The sequence below is a fragment of the Crocodylus siamensis genome, chromosome 8 (assembly GCF_052110815.1).
Source record: "Crocodylus siamensis isolate JL-2025a chromosome 8, ASM5211081v1, whole genome shotgun sequence".
Lineage (NCBI taxonomy): Eukaryota > Metazoa > Chordata > Crocodylia > Crocodylidae > Crocodylus > Crocodylus siamensis.
Genome location: NC_143402.1, coordinates 67,208,831 through 67,228,323, shown reverse-complemented (window position 1 = coordinate 67,228,323; position 19,493 = coordinate 67,208,831). Strand labels below are relative to the sequence as shown.

Here is a 19,493-nt window from a genome sequence, read left to right as displayed (position 1 = left end):
TGGTTGGAGGTTGTCACCCGAATTTTACTTGCAGGTTCCCCCACAGAAGTACATGCTTTGTATCTGGAGTTCAGAGGAAGGCTGATAAATTTGGGGGTTTTTAAAATTAATGTATTTAATTTAAACTCTAATGTACTTGTATTAAAACTTATTTGAACAGTATGCATGTGCTGCTGAAGATTAAAGTCAAGCCTCTGAGCTGGTGGAAGCCACTGGTTAAACTCCTGGAATCTGAGTTTCCTGAAATGCTAAACCAGCTCTGCATAGCTGTGGCACCATCTGCAGGTGCAAAGGAGGTATTTTCTTCACTTAAGTTTTTCAGCTAGTTCAGTTTAATGACAGTCTCACTTAAATTTACAGAGAGTTGAAAAGGGTGGGGTATTTTTCCTTCTCTAGCGTAAAAAAAAAGAACTTTACTGAGTAAATGAGTGTTACACTTTTTACAGTCTTGAAGGATGTGATAAGCAGAAATTACCTGCTTCTTGCTAAGTGTAGATAATTTTTGTGCATAACAAATCAGTTGGTTTTCTATGAACACCTCCCCCCCCCCCCAAAAAAAAAACAAACCCAAACAAACTTAATAAACTTATTATCAGGTATTGGTATGCTTAAGATAGCTGTATCAAATAAGCTACTTGCACACGTGATTTGCAGCCTCTAATTAAATACAGCCAGGCACAAAACACAAGTAGAAATAATTTAATATATGAAAAATGCATCATATGAGGTAGGGTGGGGTGGGGTGGGGAGGGGATGACTGGTATATCATATGAGAGAGACACTTAATGTGCATGAAATACTAAAAATAGGAATATGATTAAATGTGGGTTGGGGGGAAGAGAAACAGTTGAAATGTGCATCAAATCTAGTGTCCCGGCTGTACTTCACTGCTAATCAATGTGTCAGTAGTTCTCAACCCATGAGAACAATTTTTTTTTTTTTTTTTAGGAAGGAAAGCAAAAGTGAAAGCATGGCTGAAGTGACTATCAATACCATCCAGTTGCTGCTTCATCCATCCATCCATCCATCCTGGTTCAGAGCCCAGCATAAGCTGTTAGAAGCCTAAAAAGAGATTGGGTTTAAACTAGTAGCTGCTGGATAACATGCTGTTAACAAAGGAGTGAAACTGCTGTGGATGAAGAACACAAGTCGTATTGGGGGTGGTACAATTCTGGTGCAAATTGCAAAGAGCTATGCCAGAGGCCTTTTTATCAACTAAGAGAAATGATCACTTCCTCTCTCTAAGGAGGTGCCTTGCTGATGTTCCTGGGTGTTGCATCCTTTCCCATAACCTCCTGTTTGCTGCTTGCTAATATAATTGCTACCCTAGCTGATACGGGAGAGGGATTGGCATAAGGGCTGAAGGAGTTTGCTTTAGATTTGGTAGATGATCTGGAAAGTCACTCCAGGTTCACCCTTGCTAACATGGGATTTGCTTTTTTCTGTTTACCCTGCCCGCATACCTGTAGCATGAATGTCCTGTGAATGAAGAGCCTGGGCTTGGTTCTCCAGGTCACTATTGATAAGGACCTCCCAATTGGTGATATTGTCACTGTTGAGACGGTGTCCAACAGACTGGCGGGTCAGGAGTTGTAGGGATTTCTCGTGCATATCTAGAAAAGGGATGACCAAGATCTGGCTTTTGGAACCATGTCATCTGGCTTGTGGGTAATGAGAAGAGCCACCGCTACATACAGTACCAATATGTAGTGAGAACAGAAGAAGACCCAGATGTAAAGTCTGTGTTCTCCCTTCCAGTGGCCATCTTCTGTATTGACAACTTGCTTTTCCAATGATAAAACTGGGGAGGACTTCTTTAAAGTGGCAGACAACCCCCCTGAGCTCAATTGTGGTCTACCTCAGCAGAGTGTGACTAAGATCAAGCTACTTGAATTTGCATGGTTTCTGTCTTTTTTTTAAAGGAGATCAAAACTAGCTTGGAGAGGGTGGTGGCTGAGGTCAAATGGAGGGGAAGGCCCTCTGAGCAGCTCCCAGAGCAGGGATTTCCTGTTTCTTTTCTCTGTGGGTCAAGGCAGTAATAAAATTACTTCCTAGTGCAGGAGAAGCAAGGAAAAGCACCAGCAGGTACAGAAGGCAATGGGCCGGCCCAGGTCAGTACACCGTCTTCCTAATATCCTCTGTGCAGGAAGGAATGAAGACTTACCCCAGAGTAAACCTGAGGGTTGTTCTCTCTGGAAAAAATAGCATAAATATGATCATACAACAGATGAAAGAGAACTGTTAGCGTTGCCTCTGTGCACAGGAGACAGTGTCTTTCGCACCTCTGTCCCTGGCAGGGATGCCTCTGGCCTCGAGTGCTGTCTCTTTAGCACTTTATGTTCCCCTTGACCTGGCTGTCAGGAACATGGCTGTAACAGTGTCAGTTTATAGGCTCTGGCAGGCTGTTCTGCTTCTATGTCCAGGTCTCCTTACCAATCGTAGCCTGAACTGGGCGGGGGCTGTCTCCAAGAAGCCAAATCCTCATGTTCAAATGGGCTCTGAGGGTTTGTGTGCACTATAGAAATTCTCTGTAACCCCCTAGCTCAGCTGTAGCGGTGTTGGTACCCTGCTCCAGAGAGGTCTGGTAATGCTATCTCATCCCACTCAGCAGATCTGCTTGCAGTACCACCCACAGCAGGATCTGACCTGTTGTTACCACTGTTATAAATGTGCTAGTGAGTTCTGATGGAGCCTTGCAGATCTACTGCACTGTTACAGTATGGGCCAGTCAATAAGAGAAGAAAAATCTTGCCCACAGCTGGGGAACAACAGTCAAAGATTTCCAAGAGCAAATTAAAGTCTGGGACTCTTTTTTTAATTTGGGCGGGGTGCCAAATAGAGCCTCCTTTTTCTAAAGGGGCTGGAGTTTTTGAGAGTAGCTACTCAGCATTTCCTGAAAACTAGGCCTCCCTTCACAATGTCTCTAATGGGGCACCCAAAATCTGCAGTCAGTCATGCAAAAGATTGGCTTGTACTTGTTCCCCTCTAACTGCTTAGGATAGAAATACACTTTCCTGGGGCATTTAGCAATGGGGAGTGTGTGAGTTCTGTCTCCAATACTTTGGGAGACAGGAGAACATAGATTTGAAACCAGCAGAAAAATACATGACTCTAGGTTAGCTCTAAACTTGAGGCCTGTCTGGCCTGTGGGAGAAGACTGATTTGTAAAGAGTCTGACACCTGCTGCTTCCAGCATGATTAACCTGAAGAACTGCTTTCCTGATACCTGCCTTGATGCAACAGTGACTGCTGAGCCACATGTGCCCTGCTGGAGCTGGTTTTATTTTACAGCCTAATTGGTCCAGTTTTTAAAACAGCTCATTTGTTTCTTGGGGCAAGAATGTGTGTGACTCCATCCAAGTTGTAATTCTCTCCCCCACGGGGTCTGAGCCTGAATTTAGTGAGTTGGGTGGGCTTTTTTCCATAGAGGTAGAGCTGAACCCTAAACAATATGTGATGTCATTGGGGTGGAGGTGTTAGGCTAAGGTGAATGGAGGCTTCCTACACGTGCCCACCAGTCCTGGCATGCAGTCTTGCTAAGCCAGTAATCTGTCATTAGCCCCTCTTTAGTGCCGTCAGCCATAAGCAGTGGGACTGAGCCCTGCCTGACCTCTGCCCTTCCCTCCAGCAGGGCTGTCGCAGGGCCGGCATGCGCTGGCGCTATATGCAGCGGCAAAGGAGCGGCTGCATGTCGAGCAGTGCCGTGGTACTGCTGCTGTCACCAGCTGCTGTGAAAAGTTTGCGGAGGCTATGCCACATTAGCCCTGGCCTTCCACTGCCTATGCTGTTAGCACTTCATTAATGTTGTCTAGCCCTCGTAGTGTTTGGTTAAGTGTGCAGGGATTATTATTCCCACATTACAAATGGGTGATGGCAGTCCAGAGAGATCACGTGGGCAGTGCCAAGGCCACAAGCAAGTTAGTGGCAGAGCAGTGCCTATCAGGCAGGAATTGTCCTGTTAGCATCATTTTCTAATGTGCTAAGGAAAGCTTCCCTGTTAATGCATCTCAACCTTTGTGCCTCTACCTCCTGCTGGGAGGGAAATGTAATCCACAGTGGGATGCGGAAAGCAGACAGGAGGTGCTGGGATTCCCACAGGATTGCTTCCTTTATTACCAGGCCATTGGGCTGACTTGTCCAAGGACTGGCATGTTAGCTTTGCCAGTTCTGTCTGCTACAAGCTTCCTGGCTAGAAAGAAGTCATCAGTTGAAAACGACTGGAGCAACTACAGTGACTGCTCCCTCTCCTATCTGACTCTGTCAGCACATTTCCAGCTTGGCCTGCCATCCCCTGTTGTTGCACCTCAAAAACCCTTTCTCCCCATCCCCTTCCAGAGGTCACCATCACTTGTAGCTCCCCTCCCTGTTGTTTTTAGTTCAGGACTCCAACAGCCTGCCAATGCTTCAGTCTCCTGACTGTCTTGTTCCGGTGATACCCACACCGCTCTGCTCGCATACTTCAGGCCTAACACATCTCCCCGCACCTCTCCATGATTGCTCCCTTTCTGTAGATTGGGTCTGTGAAAGGCGCTGGGGTGGAACGAGGATTGCCGGTCCTGTGCTCCACGCTGGGAAGAAACCCCAGGTCTCTAATGATGGGGACTCTTGCTCACTTCTCAAAATGAGCAGAGAGGCAGCACCAGGGCTGAAGATCTGGGCAGGGGACAGTGCTCAAGGGTGCCTCTTGGCATTGCCCTTTGGGAGCAGAGCATCCTTCAGTTGTTATTCTGTTAGGAATATTTTCAGTGAATGTTGTGCTTGTTGGGAGGGGGGAAATGTATGTATTGCAGGGCTGTGGGATTGGGAAGTGCATTGCAGGAAGATGGAGGCTGAGGCAGGGGAGTGGGAGTAAGTGGGCAGGGGAGGGCAGGAAAGAAGAGGTTTGGTACAATACCTAGACGTGAATGAGGGTGAGGCAGCACGGTAGAGACTAGCTGGAGGGGGTGGATGGCAGGGTAATGAGCAGGAAAGCAGGAGTGGGCAAGGTGGTGACTGGGGAGTCTGGTTGTTTGTTATCTTTTGGCTCGTTTGTCTGTGGCTGTCAGTGACTTTCTGAATGGGGCAAGGCATTCTAAATACTATTACTAGTGCTACTCCTGTTACCATTATTACTACTTTCTGGCTTTTCTGAAGCCAAAGGGGACCAGAGCCTGTTCCCTGCTGTCGCAGTCACGTCAGAACCCCCATAAGGTGTGACGCACCCTGAGCGCTCTGGTGGTTTCCGCAAAAGCATCGGCTCTTTCCTCGGGTACTGTGGTGGGGGGGGTGACACAAGTGCCAAGCCAGTGGAGGACTCTTTTGGGGTGCAGAAGGAGCCTTGGGTGGGCCTTTCATACCAGGCTACTGTGGTTTGGAGCATCCTGGCATACAGGAGGGGTGAACAGGCCCTGGCTCAGGGCTCCAGCCTGGGGAGGTGCTGCCGTAGTGGCGGTAGCTGCATCTGGCTTTCCCATGGCTGGGGTTGTAAGTGGTGGTGGGCTGTTTATGAAGGAGCCTGGGGGTTATTGACTGGTGTGAGTGGGCAGAGGGTTTTGTCTTCTGCCTGTCAGCTTACTCCAGAAGGGACAGGTTGTAGGTTTGCCCAGGGAAGTTGAGGAGCCCAGCGCTAGACTAGGCACTCCTCGGAGCTGCTCAGCTTTGTGGAGCAAGGGAGCTGTACATGTCAACAGTGCTAGCATGTGCCTGTTTCCTCCACAGCATAACAATGGCCTAGCACCCAATTTCTGCCATAGCAATGGTAGTAATGGATAGAGAAGCTCTGCTTTGGGGGTAACAAGCCTATTTCCTGGAGCGCTGACTCACTGGGGTACCTGTCGTGTATGGTACTGAACATAGATTATGTCTGCAGATGCTTTCAATACAATGAAATACCCCTCAGTAGGAGGGCTTAGATCAGAAACGAGGGCAGTGGCTGAGCAAAAACGATTCGAGGCTGCCAAAGGGTAGGATGTTGGGGGCAGAAGCCTTGAACAGTCGCTCTGAGATTTCAACTCTGTTTAATCTAATGTTCATGTACTTTCCAGTGCTGGTCCTGGGAAGGAGGGAGTGGGGCTATGTACTTTGTAATCAGATCTTTGTAGGCTAGGTAAGGAGCTTGAATCTGGGAAGGGCAGGGGCAGTTTCTGCCTGGGGGTCAAGCCTGGAGGAGAAAGTAAGAGAACTCCATCATGGCTGGTAACTCCATGACATGGGATTAATTTCTTCAAGGAAACAAGTCCGTTGGTTTGCTCTGCAGTGAAGAGCAATGGCACAACCAGACCAGAAGAGGAAATGTAGAGCTCTTCTTCAGGGAGGGCTTATGACCCCTGGAGTGCTAACAGCTGCCGCCAGCACTGCGTGGGTGCAGTGGGAGATGCCTGTGTTGTCTTCTCCACAGTGGGTCTGTCTACATGAGATGCTTACTGCACATTAGCCTAATAACGCTGCGCAGTAGCATGGCAGTTAAACTGTGCTATTAGGCTATTGCACAGTGTTATTAGGCTAATGTGCAGTAAGCGTCACAAAATAACTGTGCACCAGTGCTACAGCACAGTAACTCTAGTCACTGCACATTGAGTTGGTACTTTTTTAAGGAAGTACTACATTAAATGTGCAGTATCTAAGACACATTAATGAATGTGTAGATGCACCCAGCGACATGCAGGGTGAACTGCAAGTCTGGACAGCTGGAAGTGTTGGGCAGTGTGCCCTAGTTGGGCTGAAGCCCCAGACACTTTAGCAGAGCACTCAGTGGCTTAGGACTTGGTTCCCTTTCTTGGCTAGAGTGGCTGCTACAATTCCTTAGGTGTCTCCTCCCTCTACTGGGAGAAAGAAGTAGGAAAATGCTCTTTCCTCAGATTATTTTTAAAGCAGGAGTTGATAGATGGTGCTGTTGTACATAGCCTTGAAAGTCCTTTCTGAGGCCCTTTCCACCTGTGAAAATCTCAGTGCACTGAGCATTACCCTTCTGGAGATAGACTAGTTCACTCAGTCTCTGAGGAGGAAATAGCCTGTTTGGTGTTTGAAGAACTCATGTTATAGAAAGGGACCAAACAATCAGTCATCGTAAGCCCTTTGATGGGAAATGAACTAATGCTTGTATTGCAGTAAACTTCATGGCATTGTGTTATCCCTTGCAAAATTAACACACGGGAGCAATGGCCTCCCATGGCAGGGGATTGGACTTGATGATCTGCTCAGGTCCCTTCCGACCCTACCAACTATGAAACTATGAAAATACACTACTTCTTGCTAGGATACAGTGCAATCATAAACACTTGCTGCACACAAGCAGCACGTTATTTCAATGTTAAATTGTTTTTTCTTGTTTTGCTTTTCCTCTCCTTCCTGTGTAATTTGTCATCTGAAGTTTGAGGGGAAGCAGCCTTGTGAATGGGGCTTATGACGTGCTTTGCAAAGCCCAAAATAATGTTGAGAGTGGGGCATGGAATGGGCAGAGAATAGGCTCCTGGCCTTTCTCATCCATCTCAATGGAGAGGCTGAGGACAGGGAGAGAGAGTTGGGGTGTTGCTTTTGGGCCACACTTGGAGCACACTGCTGTGGCCCTTGCCATTGCTAGTCTATGGATAAATAACCAGAGATTGCTGTTCTCCAGCACTGAACTAAAATCTCCTCCTCTGGGCAGTCCTTAGCAATGACAGGTTTGAACATCCAGTGTAATGGTTGGAAACAGCCTCCAGAGACTGGGGATAGGATTGAAGAATGACACAGGGCAGAGAGAGAGAAGTGGGGTTTGTCGTCCATCTCTTTTTTTTTTTTTTTTTTTAGGCCTGGGATACCTAGCTATACCCTGCTCTGTCAGTTGAACCCAGGTGATGGCCATGTCCCCCAAATCAGCCACTTCTAAGTAACTGCATCCCCAACAGCTGCCAAAGATATAAATTGTCCCTGAGGTATAGGAGGGGGCTTCTGGGTTCTGCTGGAAAGAAGCTTTAGCTGGAAGGGGCTGTCCTAGCAAGGGTAGCTGTTCTGCATTGTGGGGCCTGCTCTCTGCCCACTTTTGATAGCAGATGCCCCAGCACCCTTGAGAGTATAACAAGGTTCTCTTGGAAAGGGGGATGATTTTATTTTCCTGGATTTCATTTTGTATAGGCTGCAATGGGGGAGAAGATAGCAGAAGAATGTAGGTAAAGAGCTTTGAAAGCCTTATTTGAATTGGTGGTAATCAAGAAGGGCGGTGTGTTTTGGCTGAGTAAAAGGGTGGGTATTGGTGGCTCGCCTAGATGATAGACCTAGAGTAGCAAACACTTTACAGTACCAGTCAGCTTTCCTGAAGGAGAGTCTCCACTGCTTACATTAAGAGGTGCTAAAACACTTCTAATACCTTGACTATAACTATTGCTACGTACCTTCATTGGTGGAGAACCTGAGGACCTCTCAGTCTTTCACACATCCCTTTCTCACTGTGCCCTTTGGTGTTTTACACTGTTATCCCCGTGTGGGTGGGAAGATAAGGCCCTGACCCACAGAAGCATGTGGGTGTCAAACTCAGTGTCCCACAGGGAGCCCATGGCATAGCAGGGACTTAAACCCTGGGTTTAGAAACTCCAGGTTATGACAGTCCAGTGGGGAGAAGACTTTCTTTTCTTGTGGTCTGTTATGGCTTAATTAAAATGAATGGCGATTGTGGGCAGGCATTGAGAAAAATGGTAGATACACCTCCTCTCTGTTTCTGTGGCATTGGAGGGCTGAGCTTACACCTCTTCTGCTTGGCTGTACAGCAGTGCTTCTCAACCGGAGTGCCACGGCACCCTGGAGTGTGTTGAGATCTTGTCGAGGGTGCCACATGGTGCCACACAATGTCAGCATTGTTAGGTGTGCCAACAATAATACACAGAATAATCTCAGAGATTTCCACCAGAAATCCATAGTGTTAGAAACATTCTGACCTGCTGCAGCTTTTGTGAGTTTCTTTGCAACATAAGAATTGCTCTATTTTTCTACACCCTCCCCCCCAAAATAGTGAAAACTAAAAGCTTGCATTTTCAGAGCAGTGCCTTGAGTCTAAAAAGGTTAAGAACCACTGCTGTAGAGAATCTCTGCAGCGGGGGTTGCAGCTATCCTTAACTGGCTGCCTTCTCTCTGTTCTCCTTTTATACCAGCTGCTGCAAAACGACTGCATGAGCTCTGTTCTCCAGTCCATTGCCACCCTGACCAGGAACCTGATCAATCATGCAGTGGAGGTGTGCACAAGCTCCGTTAGGAGCATAGTGAAGCTGGTGTTCAGGACACCAGCACAGGGCTAAGTAGTTACAGCTGGAGGTAAGGGGACAATTACCAGGGGACAGAGAATAGGGAGGGGGAGTGGCTACACCAAGTAACTCTAGACTTGGAAGTGTCTGGTTCAAGTGGGAAATCTAAGGATGCCTGTTGATGTTTTGAACACACTGGAAAACTGATGCAAAAGACCACAAATGACTTAAGTGGAGTGTACAAATGAACATGCCTACAGCTATAGCTGAGTGAGCTTTGTTGGTCGCTGAATTTTCAAGACATTGATTTTAACACTTGCAGTCTGAAGTGATTCAGGAGTTGGGAGCACCTCAGCCCTGCAACCACAGCTCCACTCAGAAAAGATGCTTGAGCTGGAGCTCATTCTAAGGAAACACTCACTCTGCAAGCCCAGGTATGATTGTGGTATAGGTAGCCTTACCTGTGCTAGCCTCACTTCAAACTAGCATGGGGAATGGTGGCAATGACGAAGTGATAGGGCAGAGTAATTACCTAAGTATGTGCCCATGTTCCTGCAGGCTGCACTGAAGTCTGGGCTGTTGCATCTTTATTACTATGGCTATCTGTTACATTGGGCTTGTCCATCCCTCCATCAATTCTAAGTGTCTAGCATCTGATAATAGGTTTGAATGATTCTGAATCTGTGTTCCTGTCCCCTAATTTCCTGTCCCCTAATTGTAGGGCAACTTTCTTGCTGCACCGGTGTAGAAATCCACATGCCAAAGATCATGGTTGCATGTGGGTTTCTTTATTTTTGATCTTAAAAGAAAATGCCACTCCAAGTAACCCCCAAACAATCTCTCTCTCTTGTGTTTGCCAGCTCCTGATCTCGGCAGTACTCTGGAAACAGATAAGTCCAGAAGTCACCAGGGACTTCTGTGCCTATGATAAACACAGGTGCACTTGTTGGAGACTCAGCATGTTCTCTTGCAGGCAGTCGTATCTCAGTGTTAAAGGTTTGGGAAGCTAAAGACAAATTCAACCCTTATTCAGTAGTGGACCCAGGAATGGGCAAGCCCCCCACCCCTCTCCCTGTTTAACTGTGCCATACATGTGCAGTGAGCTCTGAGCTCACCAGCTGATTGGCATGGGGTCTGGCTGGGACCACTGCTTTTGCATGGCCCTGGAGCCCAGGTGGTGAGCGCTGCTGCTCTTTGCCTCCCCCCTGCCTCCCCTTCCCTTCTGAGGAAGGGAGGGAATGAGCAGTGAAAGCATTTCTCACTCCCTCTGTTCCAGAGCTGGACAAAAGCAGGGGCTCCGGGCAGAGCCCATACATGAGCTCATGTGGAGCACAGCTGAAGTGGGTGTCACCATGCTACTGTGCCCCCTTGGATCTGCCCCTGCACTTATGTGTCTGGCTAAAAAAACTTTTTAGTCTTAAGGCCTCCAAGCTGTGATGCCTTTATTGTACCATTTAAAAAAAAAAAAAAAAGAGGTGAAAGTGGGACTCCCCGTCTTCTCTCATACAGCACTAGATAGCCACAGCCCTGAAAGCAAGCTAGGCGCTGGCGAGACTGGAATATTGTGTGTCAAGGAAAAGAACATGGGAAGTCATCTTTCTACAGCAGCCTGGGTCTCTCCAGAAATACAGTTAGGGTTTGAGCTCCTGAGATCTGCACATTTAGCATTTAGTGATATGATCCTGCCCTTATTTTGCCTATTTGTTTCTTGAGCTTTGTTCGTGTAGCTGTTGCCAGAGCTGATCAGATCAGATCATAATGAAACCTTGATGGCAGTTGGGTATTTCCACAGAAAACTTCTTAATGGGTAGAAAAATTAGATGCCTGCTGTATGCAACACCTCTTCTCAGCCTGTCCAGCCTCGTGGGCTGGAGAAATGACTGAGTCGGTGAGCATAAGTTATGTTACCTGAGGGTCTGTCAATAGGTCCAGTCCCACACTAGCTTTTGTGCTGGTGGAGATGGATGAGATCTCAGCTCCCTTTATCCCTGTAACTAAGCAGACTTAACCGAGTTGGTTAACTTGCTTCCTGGTATGTTTGTCCCTGGTGAGCTATACATAAAAGAATATTTTATTAGGTGTGCTGCTTGGGTAGCGCTACGAAAGCTTAAATTTCATTTTTAAATGAAATTTATCTGGAGTTGTTTGTCACAAGTCAGGGCACTTCATATGCAGTAATGGGAAGACTCCTGTTTGTTTTGAGAGTTGAGAAATCACAGTGGCATAAACCAAATTGAATAGTGACATACAAGACTGAGAGACGTAACCAAATGCTTGAGTTGTGTTTAGATGAAAGAGCCACCCCTGTCAGGAAGAAGAGGGCCCGGTCAAGAGGCAGCATTTTTCCTGCTTAGAGCATTGGGTGATGGAAGTGAAAGGTTTGGGACAAATTCAAAGTCAGGTGGAATCAAAAATAGACCCTATACAAACTAACATATGCTTCCCGTACTGGCTTTCCAGTGCAAACACGTAAGAGTGGGTACCCTCAAAATCCTGCTAAAGCATCTCTTCAAGGATCCCTGTAAGATTAAACTCCACTTGAGACAAGGCAAAGGGATGCAGCAGGCATACCTAGAGGTCAGCCATTGTGCTAGGCACTGTATGCACGTAACAGTGATGTTCTTATTCCCCAAAAAGTTTATAAGTCCCAAGCCCTATTTGTTAACCCTACACATGCAATGAACAAACACCAGGTTACAGTTAAAAATGGAATTTTATTAAAAAAAAATAATTTATCTATCTAAAGTAGACACTAAAAGCAGCTCAAGCAGAAGTCCTTAAGATGGGGGATGCTATAAGGAAGGCTAGAAAGGTAAATACTTGACGCTGGGCTTGGAGAGAGCTCCTTATTATGCTAAAGTCCAATGAGTATAGTAGTTTGCCATAGTGATTGGCAAGAAACCTGTGTCCAGTGGAGTCAGCAGTGGATATACCTTTTCTTTGGGGGGAGATGCTCACGCCAGTCGGCATCTGTGTGCTGGCTGGCAAACGTGGTGAGATCAGAAATGCCCCTTTTACGATTGTTCTTGGGTTGTGACTTGCAGTTGCTGCCAGCCATTCCTCTGAAGCTGTTCCAATGATGAGCAGGCCCTTCTGTTGCCCTGGCAGGAGCAGTGCCGTCTGTCTGAACAGGAACATCCCTTGTGCTTATGCGAAAGCCTTGTCGTCTTGGCCTGGAAGCAAATTTCTGGTAGAAAGACTCTGCCTTGGAAAGGTCAGCAGGCTTTGTCATTACCATGGTGTCAACCAGGTGACTGTACTCAAGCGGGATGGAGCTGTTTTGGCCCTCCTCTGCCTGGTGCAACTTTGCTCTTTTATTCCTCACTTCTATGTGCATCTTCCTATTGGGGGGTAAGAGCCTTGGCCGCTTCCTTGACGAGGCCTTAAGCAGCAAGTCTGAAATGCAGATCTGGAGGAACTCCTCCTCCTCCTCTCTGTCCTCCTCTTCAGGACCCCCTTCCTGGTCCAAGGGGAGGGTCACCAGCTCCTTGCCCAAGGGGCTTTGATCTCTGTCACGGGGATATTCTCCACCTGGCATTCCTGAGGTCTGCTGGGAGCAGTCTGAAGGGCCCACACCCAGTGCGGGTAGGGAGCCAGAATGCTCCTCTTGAGTCGGCATCGCTCCCGTGAAGGAATCAGCTCTTTCCCTGGGAACACAGCTGGACTGTGGAAGAGCCCTGTGCCTCCCCTGGGCTGGGCTGCTGCTGGGGGGCTGGCTGTTTGGAGAATCGGGACATGACTGGAGTCTCAGCTTTTCATACCAAGCACGTAGAAACTTTTCCCTGCAGGACATGGGCCTGTCTGCTCTGGTCCGCCGGCACCTAACCTTCTCGACCCTCATGGCCGCTGTACCTCGGTCAGGGCCTCCCTGAGATTCGGAGGCTGCGAAGAGACCCCAGCTAACGGGGTTGTGACGAGAGGAAGGTGTTGGGGTTCCAGGCTCTGGCTGAACCGTTTAGAACCTCCTCCGGCGCCTGCTTGGAAAATAGCAACAGGGTCGCTGGGAGACGGCGGTTCTAGAACCGGCGCCCTCGACCGGCCGCTCGTCCCGCGCCCCGCGGGGCTCGGGCAGCTTCACAGGAGGGCCTGCTCCTTCTCGTGTCATAAGGCCCATGTTGTCATCGCCATGGCAGTGCCCGTTTGTCATATCCTGTTGAACTAGCTGTGCCTGCCAGAGTGGCCCACGTGGCTTTTTCTCACCCTAGAAATGGTGACTCCCCGCCCAGTCGCACGTGTGAATGATCCAACAAGAAGCAGTCAGCTGCCCTCTGAATAGGCAGCTCCTACCTGTTTGCGGACAGGTCTCTCTGTCTCTTTCTGTTCAAGAATAAATCCCATCACTGGGACTTTCAAGAGAGAATAGTGCAGTTTGAGCAGCCAGTTCCCCTTAAATCTCCGTGAGGAAATGGGACGATTAATTCCCTGCCGCTGCGGTAAAAGTGTCTCTTGGGGCCAGGCACCAACATGCGCAGAAAAATCACGTGCTTGAAGGCAAGCATGATCTGGGTTTTCAGGCAGGGACTCTCCACCACTGAGTGGGGTCCCAGATGTGCCCCATGGCATCGTTTCTCCTACAAAATTCGGATGCCGCTTTCCTGATGGTGTCGTGGTCAGGAGTGATTAATAAAGTACTTGGTGCCTTAGCATTTACAGGCCAAATATTGTCCTTGCCATGCTCCTTTATTGAGTAATTGAGACTGTAGCCAGAGGCTTGGTTCCTTTGCCGTTGTTCTGGACAAACCTGAGGCTCATCTAAACTAGAGTACCTGCTATTAGAGCTCTATTGGCACAGGCCCCTAAAGCGGAAACAGCACATGCCAATTAAAAGGGCTTGCCTAAACAGATAGAAGTCTTTTCCTTGGGTTTAGCTGGTATAGCTGTCAGCAGGCCAGGTCTGCTGTCCTCCCAGCCCTAGGTGACATTGCTGTATGCCAGTAAAACTGTCCAGTAGATACCTGGGTGTATCCCTTGCAGTTGGGGAAGTGCCCGTTCCAAGTGCAGGTGGCCTAATTGAAACTTGTTCCAACAATTTCCTTGGACTTCCATAAGCTCGGATTCAGCCCTGGAGTCCCTCTGTTGAAGAAATCTCTTCAACCGTGAACCGGCAGGAGGGTGAAGTTCATGGTTCCCGTGGGAAGTTCATGGTTAACACCCACCCAATGGGGGGGGGGGTGTTGCTTTTTAGAGGCACATGTGGTGCTTGTGTCCGCACAGCTAAGCGAGGGTGTCATTGCAGCATGGGGGCACAGCCCCATGTGAGTTGTAAAAGAGCTAGCATGGGAATGAGAGCAGCGAGGATGCAGCAGCAAAGAGCTCCGTGCCGGCCTGCCAGCTGTTTTGCTGGTCTGTGCAGAAGCCCCAGCTGCTGTATCTTCATCACCGTTGTTGCCTGTGGCAGCTAAGTTAAAGTTCTCCTGGGTGTGCCCGTCCACACTACCATCACAAATTCATTCCACTGGATAGGCGCAGCCATGGAGGAAGCTTGGGGCACTGGTGGCTGCCCAGCAGCCTGAGACAGGCCCTAGAGTAGCCCTCAGGATCCTTTTATGTCAGGCCCTACCCGCCATGGCTCAGTGGTCCAGTGCAATATAATCTTCCTCCAAACAACTCCACGCTCACTCAAGTTCAGCTTCCTACCCCTTGGCTGACCTCTGGGTAGGGGTGATTGGGGGGTAGTTGGGGTCCACTGCAACAGAAGGATCCCTGCCCTCATGGAGCAGCCAACAATTAGGCAACAAAGAGCTCCTGAAATATTTAACAGGGCTGTTTTCAAACGTGTGTTGCTTAATTGTTTTGGTTTCCCCTTGCAGTCATGAATCTTTTATCCAGCATCCTCGGGTTTCCTTTGGGGAGGAGGAGCTTGGATACCTTTATCTCACCTTTAACATAGAAGGGGAGGGAGGGGGGAGGCCCTATCCATTTGGAACAAAGAGGAGTGGGCCAGGCACTTTCTCCAATGGTATTGAGCAGCCTGTGACTGAAGGACCAGGGTACTTATTGTAGGGCAGTACAAAGCTATTTAAGGGTAAAAAGCTATTTAATAAAAGGTGCTATTAATTATTCATGTAGGGATAGAGAACTGGAAAAGACCAGTGAGGTCATCAAGTCCAGTCCTTCACTGATGTGGTCAGTCATGCTGTAATCCTGCTTATGAATTGATCATCCATCTTGAAACTAATTTAACTTTCTTTTCTTTTCTCACTACTTCCGCTCCAAAATTTCACTTCCCTTGTGGCTAGAAAACTTCTCATTTCTGTCTTCAGTTTAAACTGGCCAGGATTAAATTTATTTATTTATTTTTAATTTAAAGCCTCAATTAATGTTTTAATGGTGGTTCGTTAACTCTAGTTTCTTTGATGGAAGTGGTATTTGCAGTGAAAAGCTGGAGTGATGTGCTGCCCTTAATCGCATTAAAAATGTGAAAGGAATTGAAAGAATCTGATATTTTGGATAAAAGAAAGCTTCTTTAAAAAAAAAAAGAAAAGAAAAATGTGTTGTCTAGTTCTCTTGCAGAATGTAGCTTACTTTGTTGAATCTCTTTCCAGGTGCCATATTTTCTAGTGCCCTGTAGGCTGTATGGACCCAGTGTTTCTTCAACCCAATATGGCTCTGTGCTAGGGCAGAAGGAAGCACTTGTTGGCATGGGACTCCCAGGGTGATCTGATCTCTATCTGACACAGGGAATCCACGCCAATCCCTTATCCCTGTAGTCACTCAGGCATAGGGGGTATAGCTGTGGGAAGGGGCTTTGTCTGTATCGGGCAGTTGCAAGGTCCCCTTTGGAGGCCATAGCTCAGAATAGCCCTGAGACTCCTTTCAAAAGGGCCATGCTGGTCCCAGGACTCGGGAGTCACTAAAAGTAGCCTGGCTTATGCCCCAGAACTAAACCCCACTGCTCATTCCTTCTTTTTTACCTTTTACAGTCCTTTATCCAGATATGGTGGCATGCCAGCCATTGGGCAGCTGCAGTATGGGAGTAAAGCAAAAGATTGTGGGGATGGTGGAGGGAGGGGAAAGGGGAGAGTTTTGAGTCATAATTTTATGTAGTAGTCACAGCATGTAGAGCTAATGGCATTGTGAGTGAAGAAGAGCTGAACTGAAGCCCCAGATCCTCCAAAAAGATAAAGTGGCTCTAAGTGGCATCACTCGAGTATCTTCATGCCTGAGTCCCTGCACATCTAGGGTGGGTTATAGGGCCCCATGAAAAGCTGTGATTGAGAGGAGCTGCTGACTTGATTACTGGCTAGCAATCATCCCTGGCATTTGCAGTGATTCCTGGGCAGGGGTGGGATTGGTGTTATCATCCTTATGTGAAGTGAGGCGTTCATCATCCTTATGAAGTGAGCATGGAAGAGGAGTGACATGGCCATGGCCACATAGTAAGTCAGTGGCTGAGCCAGGCTTTGAGCCCAGGGCTCTTGACTCTGCAGGCTGGTGCTTTCTCTTCTCAGGCTTTTGTTCCTAGCTATTGGAGGATGCACACTACCTGCGCTGCTCACGGGGTATCGCTCATGCTCTTACCTCCCCTTTATCAACAAACACTGTCACCAAGTTGGGAGCCTTTTAAGACACAGACCGGGTTAAACATGTGTATAAAACCCACATGAAAAGCTGTGCAATGTACAGGTTGGGCATCAAGGCTGGCAGTAGAGTAAAGGCAAAGAGAGGACGCTTGCAGTGAATCAGTTTAGACCAGTGGTTTTCAACCTTTCTTCATTTGTGGACCCCCTAAAACACTTTGAATGGAGATGTGGACCCCTTTGAATACTAAGTGTGGATATTCACTTGTTTTTAATTGACCATAGTCATCTTTTGTAGATCCCTTAGACATAGTCTTTGGACCCCCAGGGGTCCATGGACCCCAGGTTGAAAACCACTGGTTTTGACTCTCCCTTCTTAGGGTAGCACAAAGTGGAGTCTGATAAGATAATGAACCTGCTGAGTGTGCCTCCTACAATCCAGCACTTCACAGCTAAGCTCCTTGTGCAGGACCTAGGTACAGTAGGTAGTCTGGGGCCCCAGCTGCCATTCAAAGAAAGGGCGGATGGTCTGAAGAGCCTCCAGCTGTCCCAAATAGAGGTGTGTCAGAGCTGCTTCCCTGTTACAATCTAGCCAGCCTAATTTTTCAAGAGAAGCTGCCTTCTTTTTTGTATCGGGAGTTTAAAACTAAGAGGAAACCCCATGGGATATTTTCCAGGGTAGATGAGAAGCCCATGCTCCAGGTAATGCCAATAATCTTAACAAGCGAAATATGATGAGATGGGGGAGGGAGTAAGTAAGGAATGATTTAAATAAGGTCATGAAACAGTTAACTAACCTGTTGGTCTACAGCCCCTTTCCTAGTGAGCTAATGAGGCAAAGTCCCATGGTAGGAAAGCTAGGAAAAAAGTAAGTTTTTAAGCTCTCCAGCTCAGCATCCAGCTTTTGATCTTGCTTGGTATTAGAAGAGGCCACAAACCAGTGGAAAACCAGCAGGGCTTTTTGGCCTCACCCAAAACAAATAGCCCTATGAAGCATCCAATATCTTATCATAAAAGCTCCTATCGCCTGTTGGGTTAAAGCCACTTGTTCTTCTGCCTGTTGGCCCCACCTCAGTTTATCTGGGTTTTTTCCCCACCCCCTCAGTTGAGAAACTTTGGGAGGTGGGTGGGAAGGAAGGGGGAGTGCATTTTGCCTTAAAGAACCAGGGCTGTCTCCGGAGTCTCTGTGTTGGCCGTGCCAACCAGAAAGAGCCAAGCTGTTGGGTTACAGCTTGACTGGTCAGAGAGTGCACATAAATTGCTTGTAGGCTGTGTCTATGTGGCAAAATCCTGCTGCAGGAAGAAATCAGCCACCCCTGGAATATACGGGGAGCAGTGCAATGAGATAAGATCCTACGAAGACAGATTGAGGGACCTAAATCTCTTCAGTCTCCGTAAGAGAAGGCTGAGAGGTGATCTTGTGGCTGTCTATAAACTCATCAGAGAGGGTCAGCAGGGAATAGGGGATACTGTTTACCGGGGGGGAGACCTCACGGTTATTAGAAACAATGGCCATAAACTGAAGAAGGGTAGATTTTAGATTGGACATTAGGAAGAAATTCTGTACAGTGAGGGTTGCCAAAATATGGAGTGAGCTTCCAAGGATGGTGTTGCTTTCCTCTACCTTGGAGGCGTTCAAAAGGAGACTAGACAAGCACCTGGCTGGGGTTACTTGCCCCCCGCGCTCTTTCCTGCCCAAAGCAGGGGGGCAGACTGGGTGATCTAATAGGTTCCTTCTGACCCTGGAAATCTATGAAATCTATGAGCTATCAATTGCTAGGCAAACAAGGTTCTTTGGGTAGATGAGATTGTCTGTCTTTTATTAGATCAACTTAATAGTTGGAAAATTTGTTCTTTGCAAGCTTTTGCATACAAACACCCTTCCTCAGGCAAAGGGGAATTTTCACTCTGACTGCCTCATTTACTAGTTGGGGACCTTTTATCTGGAGTGAAATTCTGTTTGGGAAAGAAATAGTAAAGGGAAGCGAGGGGAGGCTTGGTTGAAAAGTAGCTAAGGGAGGTTTAGCACTTGTGTGTCGGACGGAGACAGGTAGAGGAAGGGCAGACCTGGTGCCAGCCTCTGGTGTGGCATACTGTAGGCAAAGAAAGGAGGGCAGAGGCCACCCATTCCCATTCTACTTGGAGCTAAACTCTAATGGTACCACACATGGAGGCCTGATCACTCGGACGTCCTCGCTGGCCAGCTCGTCCAGCCCTCCTCACTCAGCCCTCCTCTCTGGGACAGCATCACTATGGCCCAGTCTGATAGCAGCTGTTCTGTGGCTCTGGGAGCTGATCTGTGCTTTCATAACCTGGAGTTAACAGCAGGGCAGAATCTGGCCTTCTGTGTTGCGTGCAGTCCCTCATCTCTTCTTTCCCAAGCCCCTGCCAGCCAGCTGGTGCCATTGTTGGTTGAAAAGTGCAAGGGTGCCATGGGGAAGCTTGAATTATTGATGCCATCTTCCTTCCATACTCCCGTAAACACTCGTTGCCCAGGCACAGCTCAGCTGGGCTCAGCATTCGACTTCACAGCTGGCTTACGAAGACGCTAGGATGGGCTACAGACTGTCTGGAAGCAAGACACAGGGTAATTAAGTGTTGCCATGTACACAAATGTGACTTTCTATGCATGCTGCCAAGCAAATATCTGGGATCAGAATGGACAAGATGGGTACGTTGGGAAACTGATTGCAGAGATGCTAGTAAACAAGGGACTTGAGCAAATTTGATGGGTGACTGAAGATAGCCGCTGCTGAGAGAGAATGTCAAGTGTTTCCATGTA

General features: G+C 47.9%; 1 protein-coding gene across 1 annotated transcript in view; it reads left to right on the top strand.

The window, feature by feature from the left end:
* Nucleotides 1–2,069: 2,069 nt before the first annotated feature.
* The window catches only part of MYO15B (myosin XVB), an 88,147-nt gene continuing 70,723 nt past the window's right edge, over nt 2,070–19,493 (top strand). The window contains exon 1 of the mRNA XM_090061590.1: nt 2,070–2,111. The gene's annotated coding sequence lies outside the window, so the exon portion shown is untranslated. The remainder of the gene's footprint in view (nt 2,112–19,493) is intronic.